The sequence below is a fragment of the Melanotaenia boesemani genome, chromosome 4 (genome assembly GCF_017639745.1).
Source record: "Melanotaenia boesemani isolate fMelBoe1 chromosome 4, fMelBoe1.pri, whole genome shotgun sequence".
Lineage (NCBI taxonomy): Eukaryota > Metazoa > Chordata > Actinopteri > Atheriniformes > Melanotaeniidae > Melanotaenia > Melanotaenia boesemani.
This window is the reverse complement of record NC_055685.1, coordinates 39,534,282-39,544,371: the sequence shown is the minus strand read 5'-3', so window position 1 is coordinate 39,544,371 and position 10,090 is coordinate 39,534,282.

Here is a 10,090-nt window from a genome sequence, read left to right as displayed (position 1 = left end):
CAGGACCCCACCCATCCAGCTCCCGGATGGTTTGAGCTTTGGAGTGTTAAAACCAGGACAACCAGACTCAGTTAGAGGTGGTTAGCCTGGTTAATTCTTCGCCAAGTAGACTTTGATCCATGCTGCTCCATCTTTATGTTGTTTGTATTACTTTTAAATATGTGACAATTTTTTTATTGTTATTTATTCTATGTGTGTCCTTGAATTTGTGCAGCAGCCCCATGTGGTGGCGACACTCTGGATACACCCTGGACACGTCCCAACGAACGAATGAAAAGACAACAACAACATGTAAACAGCAACAGGATCAGGCAGCCGCCGTTTTCACAGATGGAAAGATAACATGAGGGTGAGGGGAAAAAAGAGGCATCAGTGGAAGGGGGGGGGTCCAACGAAGGGGGGGGGGGGTAGTCAGTGATTGTCTGCATGAGTGTTTGCGTGTGTGTGTGTGTGTGTGTGTGTGTGTATGTGTGGGTGTGTGTGTGTGTGTGTGTGTGTGTGTGTGTGTGTGTGAACTCTCCCCATTTTCACACCTGATAGTGTCAGGTGACCCCTTGTGGTTGCATATCTGGACCCACATTTCAGCCATGTCTGTGTATAATGTGTTCACCAGTCATCCTTATTCAGCCCACCTGGGCTCCTCCTACTTTCCCAGTCCCACCTGTATATATATATATATATATATATATATATACATATATATATATATATATATATATATATATATACATACACATACACATATATATATGTGTGTATGTGTATGTATATATATATGTATATATCCAGTTTTCCCTGCTTGGTATCAGTCACATTTATTTGGCTGTTCTCTGGTTTGCCTTCACAGGGCATCTGATTTGAATGTTGCCGCCCTGCTTGATGCTCGATTCAAAGTCATATTGGCTCAACTCCTCCAGCCAGCGAGTTAACTGGCTTTCAGGACACTTGAACCGGAAAAGCCAGGTTCAAGCCAGGCTGCCATGATCTGTCCTCAACAAGAACTTCCTGCCCAGGAGGTAGTGGCGGAGTTGTTGGGTAAAATGGACGACAGCCAGCAGCTCCTGTTTGGTGACACAGTACCTCTGCTGATGCTGGTGTAAGGTGATTGCTGCCATACGTGAGAATTCGCTCTTCACCCCACTGCAGGTGGGAAAGAACAGCTCCAATACGGCGGCTCGAGGCATCTGTGTCGAGAATGTCTTTGCCTCCAACAGCGGGCTATCCCAGCACTGGCGTAGTCGTTAGCTTCTCTTTTAGCGCCCTGGTGTTCATCTGTCCACAGGCATGTGGCATCTTTCTTTGGAAGGCGGTGGAGGGGGGGAGGGGGCTTCCCAGTTCTGCAAATGTTGGAACAAACTTGTGGTAGTAGTTACACAGCCCCAGGAAAGCTTGCAGCTCCTGCACATTGGACATCCAGAGCTGTACATCTCTGACCAGAGCTGGGTTTGGGCGGATTCTGTCACCACTCACAATGTGACCCAGGAAAAGGACTTCCTCCTGAAGCTTCAACCCAAAGCTGTGAAGACGGCTGAAGACTTGTGTGAGCCGATCCAGACTTTCATCCACTCCTCGGCCAAGGACCATAACATTGTCCAGGTAGATCAACAATGTTTCCCACTGGAGTCCCCTTAGTACGAGCTCCATCGCCTCTGAAACGTGTTTGGGGTAATACAAAGCCCTAACGGCATGCGGGTGTACTCACAGAGGCCCTGTTTAGTGATGAATGCTGTCTTCTCGCGGTCCTTGTCATCCACCGCTATCTGCCAGTAGCCACTCTGAAGATCAAGTGTTGACAACATAGTGGCTCCTCCGAGAACATCAAGACACTGTTAGGCAAGGGGTACGTATCCTGGACTGTCAGGTTGTTAAGGTAGCGGTAATCTACACACCACCACACTCCTCCATCCTTCTTGCATACAAAGACGAGTGGAGAAGCCCACTCGGATGAGGGTGGGGTGACAACACTTTATTTGAGCATGGCGTGAAGATGCTCTTCCTCCTCGCTCTGAAAACCTAGAGGCGTCTTCTAACTGGCTGTTGTACAGGTTTGGCTGATCCTGTTACGATCTTGTGTGTGACTGCAGACATGTAACCCAGGTCGGAAGTTACTGCTTCTGTGATGCGCAAGGGCTCTAGTCCGGCTGGAATACCTGGTCTTGGAGGTGGTATGATGGTGGTCTTTCCTAGGGTCTCTCTGGCTACACAGTAGTCTGCTCCATGTTTTACCACCTTTGAGAGCACCAGCTCATTGCCAATGAAGACCTTATTATCCACAGGTGTGGATGACAACGTCATGGGCTTTTATCAGTCACATCTTAGATGAACAGAGTCACATACGGGGACCACATGTACATCCCAGTCGACCTTTTTGGATGCAATTTTTAGGGTGACCTTCAGTCCACATTTTGTCATCATGCTCTTTCCTACTCCTGCATTACGAAGGTAGGTGTTCTGTAGGTTGTCTGAACATCCCCTCAGAAATGACAGTTGTCTGAGCTCCGGTATCTACCACAGCCTGTGTGGGTATGCCACTCACAGTCACAACAATCTGCAGACTCACTCTTGTTTTTGGTGCAGCCAGTCTGTGGTGGGTGACCTGGATTAGGTATCACATCCGACTGCAACAGTCGACCCAAGTCTTCATCACCGTAGTTGCATGTGTTTGCTGGGCTTGGCGACTGTGTGCATTCTCTCCTGAAGTGTCCTGATTCCCCACATTTAAAACATGGGCCAGTTGTTCCACGAGTTGGGTTTGAGGCTGGACTGGGACAAAAAAATCAGCCCGGGAATTTTGAGCCGAGACTGATCCACCAGGTATTGATGGATTGATAACTTTCTCATGAGACTGCTTATATACGGCCTTGTTGATTTATATGTACTCGTCTCATAAACTTAAACCAACACCATCCTCCCTGTCCCATTATTCTATACAGTACATAACGGAAACCTGGAGATATGTAGATGATTAAGAATATCATTTTAGGAATACAGCTTAAAGTTAAACTAATGATAATAATAATAATAATAATAATAATAATAATAAACCTTTATTAGTCCCTCAGAGGGGAAACTGCTTTGTTGCAGCAGCACAGGTGCAGCAGCAGAAGCACACAGGTGATATAACAAAGAACAGTTTATGGTCTGACAGGTATTTAAAAGAAATAAAATGACCAAATAAAATGTCTTTACACTGGAACAAATGTATAAATAAGGCAGCTTCGCCTCCTCACCTGCTCTGCTGGTTTCTGCTGTAGGTGGTGATAAGAACACCGGAAACATGGTGCCTCAGGGCGAACAAAGCAGTCTATGCCGGCTTTCTCTCTCCTGTTCCTCCATCTTCTTCCATCTCCTCTCTCACACTCCTCCACTGGGGATGGTGGATCAACCTGGTCTAATATATTAAGATTGACAGAATTGTTTTGAATTTATTAATTCAAGTACATTTAATAACATTCAACACAGGCACACAACATTACGCATACATATTCATACACTTACACACACACACACACACATACACATTTATATTAACAAGAAGCATCCAACACTCACTTTTTCACCACAAGCATGACCATCCTTAGATTTATTACGTGGAATGTGCACGGAGCTGGGACCAGAGAGAAGAGACTAAAAATCTTTAATAGATTAAATGATCTGCAGGCAGACATTGTGTTCTTACAGGAGATTCATATGACAAAAACATCAGTTAATGCCCTCTCTACAACCCAGTTTCCTCATGTTTACTCAGCCTGTTATAACTCCAGACAGAGAGGGGTAGCCATTTTGATAAATAGAAAAGTAACATTCACAGAAATCAGCGTTATCACAGATCCAGAAGGGAGATTCATCATAGTAAAATTATCTATTCAAAATATGAAGTTATGCTTAGCTAACTTATATGGCCCAAATGTTGACGATCCCTCCTTCTTTCACTCTTTCTTCACATCACTTTCTGAACACACAGATAGCACACTGATCACAGGAGGGGATTTTAACATGGTTCTGGGCTCAGCTGATAGGTCAAGTAACACTGTAAATCATCGAAACTGGCAACCACAAACACTGTAAAACAATATATGGAAGATTTTGGACTTTGCGATATATGGCGGTCTTTTCACCCTAATATCAGAGAGTACACCTTCTTTTCCCCAGTTCACCATTCATACTCTAGGCTAGATTATTTTCTGGTTAGCAGCTCTTTGGTGAGATTTCAGAGACCCAGATTCACCCCATCACTATCAGCGACCATGCCCCAGTTTCCTTTACTTTGAGGAACACGAGAATCACACCACCGACTAAAAGCTGGAGATTTAATACAGCGTTGCTTAAAGATCCCGACTTTATCAGCTACTTCACAAAAGAATGGGCTATATACTTAGAAAACAATGACAAACCAGGAGTCTCAGCATGTGTTCTGTGGGAAGCAGGGAAAGCGGTAATGCGAGGCAAAATCATCTCTTTTACATCACATAAAAAAAAAGAAAGAAAACTCAAAAATATTAGAAATAAGAATTAAATCATTAGAAGACGCCTACAGTGCTTCACCAGATGAACCAACGATGAACCAAATAAGGAAGGCTAGGCTGGAATTAAATGAAATAATCAACAAGAGAACAGAATTTCTGGTGCAAAGATTACGCTTGGAGACATTTGAACACAGTAATAAAACCAGTTAAAAATAAATAAGGAAAAATCTACCATATCGGCTGTTAAAGATTCAATAGGTAATATTACGCATGACCCAGATGCAATAAACAACATCTTTAGAGATTTCTATAAAACTCTGTATACATCACACTTAGATCCATCAGACAATGATATCCATCATATTCCTAACAACATAGATCTTCCAGGTTTACAGCAGGAACAAGTCACGGCCTTAGATTCCCCCCTCACAGTGGAGGAGCTACATGAAGCCCTTAAACATATGCCCTGTAAAAAAGCCCCAGGTCCGGATGGCTTCCCAGCAGAGTTCTATAAAGAATTCTGGTCAACACTGGCCCCGACATTTTTCAAAATGGTGACACAAATAAAGGAAAATGGTTACTTACCCCCAAAAATAAACTCTGCCACCATTACTGTACTATTAAAACCAGGTAAAGACCCCACAATACCATCTAGCTACAGACCCATATCACTGATAAATGCAGACCTTAAAATAATTTGCAAAGCATTAGCTGGAAGGTTAGAGAAAGTAACTCCTATCATTATACACCCTGATCAAACAGGCTTTATAAAGGGCAGATATTCCTCTGTTAACATGCGGAGGCTAATTAATATAATAGATTATTCTACCATCAATAACCTGGAAACAATAATAGTTTCTTTAGATGCAGAGAAAGCTTTTGATCGTGTTAACTGGAAATATTTACTAGCCACTCTAAACAGATTCGGCTTTGGCCCATCTTTCATTAACTGGATTAAAATCTTATACAGTTCTCCTAATGCGAGTGTTAGAACAAACGACCAGACCTCTCCAAGTTTTAATCTACAAAGGGGTACCAGACAAGGTTGTCCACTAGCTCCCTCACTTTTTGCTATATTTATTGAACCGCTAGCCGCTGCAATTAGACAAAATAAAGCTATTAAAGGCATTCAGTCCAAAAATATATTTCATAAAATAAGTCTTTATGCTGATGACGTTTTACTATTCCTCCAGAACTCACAAACCTCTCTATCTGAAACAATCTCACTAATTAATAAATTCTCTTCACTGTCGGACTACTCCGTTAACTGGTCTAAGAGTACAGTTCTACCCATCAACTGTAGCTTTCAAAATCTACCCAGCATCACCTTAAAATCAGGTAACATTAGATACCTGGGTGTAAATATTCCCTCCAGGCTCTCAGAACTAACAAAACTTAATCACACTCACCTTCTTAAGACTATAGAAGATGATCTTGCTCGCTGGAAATCTCTACCCATTTCACTCATGGGGAGAGTCGCCACCATAAAAATGATGGTTCTACCCAAAATCAACTATTTGTTTTCTATGATTCCTATGAAACTCCCCTCTACCTGGTTTAAATCGCTAGAATCACACATCTCCCGATTTCTCTGGAAAAATAAACCACCCCGGATCAGTTTAAAAACTTTACAGAAGCCGAAAGATAGAGGAGGATTAGACTTGCCTAACTTTCAACATTACTTCCTAGCTAATAGATTGCAATATGTCCTAAAATGGCTCAGACCTAGTCCACTAGATGACCTGTGGATAGACATAGAACAAACATTTTGTGACAATTTGGAAATTTCTGATCTTCCTTTTTTCAGCTTAAGTATAAAAAAGCAAAAGTGCTTTAAAAGTGTCAACATCAGCACTTCTCTGACAGCCTGGTGGGAATTTCTCAATAAAACCAACTCCTCAATAATACCATGTAAACTCACACCCATCTGGAACAATCCTGATATTCTACTAAACAAAAATATGCTAAACTTTAACCAATGGATTAACAAAGGAATTAAATACTTTGAACATATTATCCATAACAGAAATATTTTATCTTTTAATACACTCTCATCACAATATGGGATTAACAGCAACAGATTCTTAGAATATCAACAGCTCAAAACCGTAATACACACAAAATTCCCCCTTCACCGAACAGATCTGGAACTTCCTCCAATAGTAGCAGATTTTATGGACCTCTGTACCCCCAAATTACTTTCAAAAATATACAGATTAATGTTAAAAATAGTTGACTCAAATTCCCTACCTACTTCAAAATGGGAGATAGATTTATCCATCAATCCTAGTCAACCATTTTGGTTACAAATATGTCTTAATGCCTTTAATATGACAGACAGCCCAAATTTACAACTCATACAATACAAAGTCCTCCATAGAACGCATTATACAGGACAAAGGATGTTCAAGATGGGTCTTAATCACTCCGATATCTGCACACAGTGCACAGGTAACACAGCAGCAGATGATTACTTACACGCCTTATGGCTTTGTGCACCTGTCCAGAAGTTCTGGAATAAGGTTTGTGAGGATTTATCAACATGGGTTAGATGTAACATTCCTGCATGTCCAAAACTTTGTTTACTGGGTGACCTAAGTGACATTAATATAGACACTAACAAAGCACATATGGTCCTCACGGCCTTATGTATCGCAAAGAAAACTATTCTAGTGAACTGGAAGTCTAAAAACAATCTAAATATTAACCAGTACAGAAATCTCCTGTTGGATCACATCAGTCTAGAGTCTGTATCGGCATCCATTAAACACCAATCAGTTAACTTTCAGTCTTCCTGGACCCCGCTGATTAGTCACATCACGTAGTGGGAAGGGGTGCTGGGGTCTAGTCGTTCTGTGGGGGTCAGGGGTGGGGCTGGCTGGGGGGCCTTGGGGGTCCATCGGCCCTGGCCGTTTCTCTGGGTCGGTGGTCGGGGGGGCCATTGAGTAGGGGACGGTGTGGCTGACTGGATCCGGGGCCTTGGGGGCCTAGGGGCTGGTGCTCACTGGGGGCGGGCCGGGGGGCGACTGGGGGTCCGGGGCGGTTGGGGGGCTGGCCTGGGGCTGGGCGGCCGGGTTGCTGTGGTGGGGGTCTGGGGGGGTGCCTCCCTCCAGCTCAGTGGGCCCTTCCTGGGCCTCGGGGGGGCTTGGTCGCCCTGGGCATGCCATCAGGGTCGGGCTGATCCGATGCCGGGCAGGTACCCTTGGGATTACAATGTGTCCGTTGGGTCTAAGGGAGGGGTAGGGGGTAGGGGGAAGGGGGGCGGCCGGAGTCCTGGTGGGCAGTGGGGAGGATTAAGGCTCATGGGGGTGGAGTCTGCTCTCCTTCTCACTCTCTCCCCTCCCGCCGGGGGCTCCTTCGGGGGTGATGGGGGCGCTGTGCCTTGGACCCGACCAGGATGCGTGTGTGCGGCCTGGGGCTCTCTGGTCCCCTGGTGTGGTGGCGTGGGCTGCCGGGGGTGGGTGGGCGTCCGGGGCGCTCATGTGCTGGGCTCTTGGCGGGGCCGGGCCTTTGCCCCTCTTCCCTCGGGTGGTCTTGGGGGGGCGGGGGCGCCTACAGCGGCCAGCTGGGGAGTTGGCTGCCTGGGACGGGGATCTCTCTCCCAGTTGTGCCCCTCCTCGGGCCCGGCTGGGACTGGGATCTCTCTCCCAGTTGTGCCCCTCCCCGAGCCCCTCTCCTCCCCCGCCACCCCACATCACATGAATGGGTAAGGGTTGGGGTAAAGAGGGTTTTTTTTTTTTGGGGGGGGGGGGGGGGGGTGGGACCTGCCTCTTGTCCCTGGGGTGCCTAGCCTTGGTGTTGGGTTGGCGTGGTTCCTGGGTGGGGCTTTGCTGGGGGGAAAGGGTGGCCCTTAGGCCTGTGGGGCGCCTGCCCTCCGTGCGGCGCGCGCCGCAGCGCCCGGCGCCCGCTGGGCCTGCTCGCCCTCGCCCTGGGCTGCCCGGTGCCCCTGCCCCGTCGCGCCGGGGGTTCCGGTCTGGGGACCCCTCTGCTCTGGTCCAGGTGGGCCGCTGCTCTGTCTGCTTTGACTGTCCCGGGCTTGGTACTCTGTGGACCTGCTTGGCCTTTGGGGCCTCGGGCTCACCCCGTCCCCCGCTGATGCTTCGGGGTGCGGCGTGATCGCGGCCCCCTTGCGGGTACACATTTCCTCCTTGTTGCATGGCCACACATGCATATTAACATTCATCTGCAGGTACGTTTAATGACTATTGTAATTTTTTATATCATCATCATTCTGTATTTCTTTCGGTATCATGCAGTACTGTGGTAGTTTATGTTGTTGTTTTTTTTTGTGATATGTTCTGGGCAGCATAGACAACTGTTATGTCCTTTTCTCCCTTTTTCTTTTTTTTTTTTTTTTTTTTTTTTCTCTCTCTTTCTTCCTTTATCTCCCTGTCAGGTTCGGCACTGACATATAAGACTAAAGAAAATAAGATTACAATAAAAATAATAAAAATATCAAGGGCAGCCATGTATATAACATGTCTCCCTTGGTAGAGCAAATCTGTCAAGCAAAATATGGCACACAGACCACCGTTCTGTATGTTAGGATGCTGGACAGGACAGGGTAAAAAAAAAAAAAAAAAAAGATTGACAGAATTGGTTGATTTTTTTGAAGAGCTCACAGATAACAAGGTGGCAAAAACAAGACATTTCTATTATATTCCTGCAGTTTAAAAGGTTTTCACCATATAAAGTAGTAAAGCTTAATTAGCCTGGTTGTAGTTACATGCACCCATAAGTAGATCTATTTTATCATGATGCAGTTAAATAAAAATGGCAGATTGTAGATTTTTAGTATTTTGAAAGCTTGTGCCCTAAAAACTAACAACCACTAAAAGTTTTTAAGGAACACACCAGTGAAAACCATCAAATATTACAGTAAACCCTCTAATACTGAAAATGTTCCAGGATCTTTCAGATGCTGTCAGATTGTGTCTGAAATAGAACTGAAGGATCTCACATGCAGTCTAATCAATGATAAAGACTAAGATAACAACATTATAGTCTTCTGTTTGACTAACAAGTACCTGAGGTTATTTATTTATAGATTATAAAACATTGTTCATTTTCACTCTGGAAAGTAATTCCCAGGATCAACATGGCGGCGCCATTGACATACGAAGCTGGACCAATGCACCGTTTACATGTCTCTAACTAGCATGTATAGCTAGCTAACTAACATGTATAGCTAGCTAACTAACATGTATAGCTAGCTAACTAGCATATATAGCTAGCTAACTAACATGTATAGCTAGCTAACTAGCATGTATATGTGGCCAGAAGTTGTTTGTCCTCTGCCAGCCACCGTACGAAGCTGAGCCCCTGCTTCCCCGTTGCACTTCCGCATTCCCCATTAACGCACCGTAGCATTTAAGCTCCGCAATAACCCGGTACAGGTAAGCTGTGCTCCTGCTGCTTCATTGTTTTGGCTTTGTCATTGTTGCTGCCGTTAACCTGGTAGGTTTCTCTTTTTATCTGTCTACATGCTCATGTATATCGGCTGTGCTAATGTCATTTACGTTTTTTTATAGACACTGTCTGATACAGCCTCTGTTGCCGTTTGGGTGGTGTCTACTGGTGGAAGGACCACGCCGAGTTTTATTTGTTTTTAGGTATTATTGTTC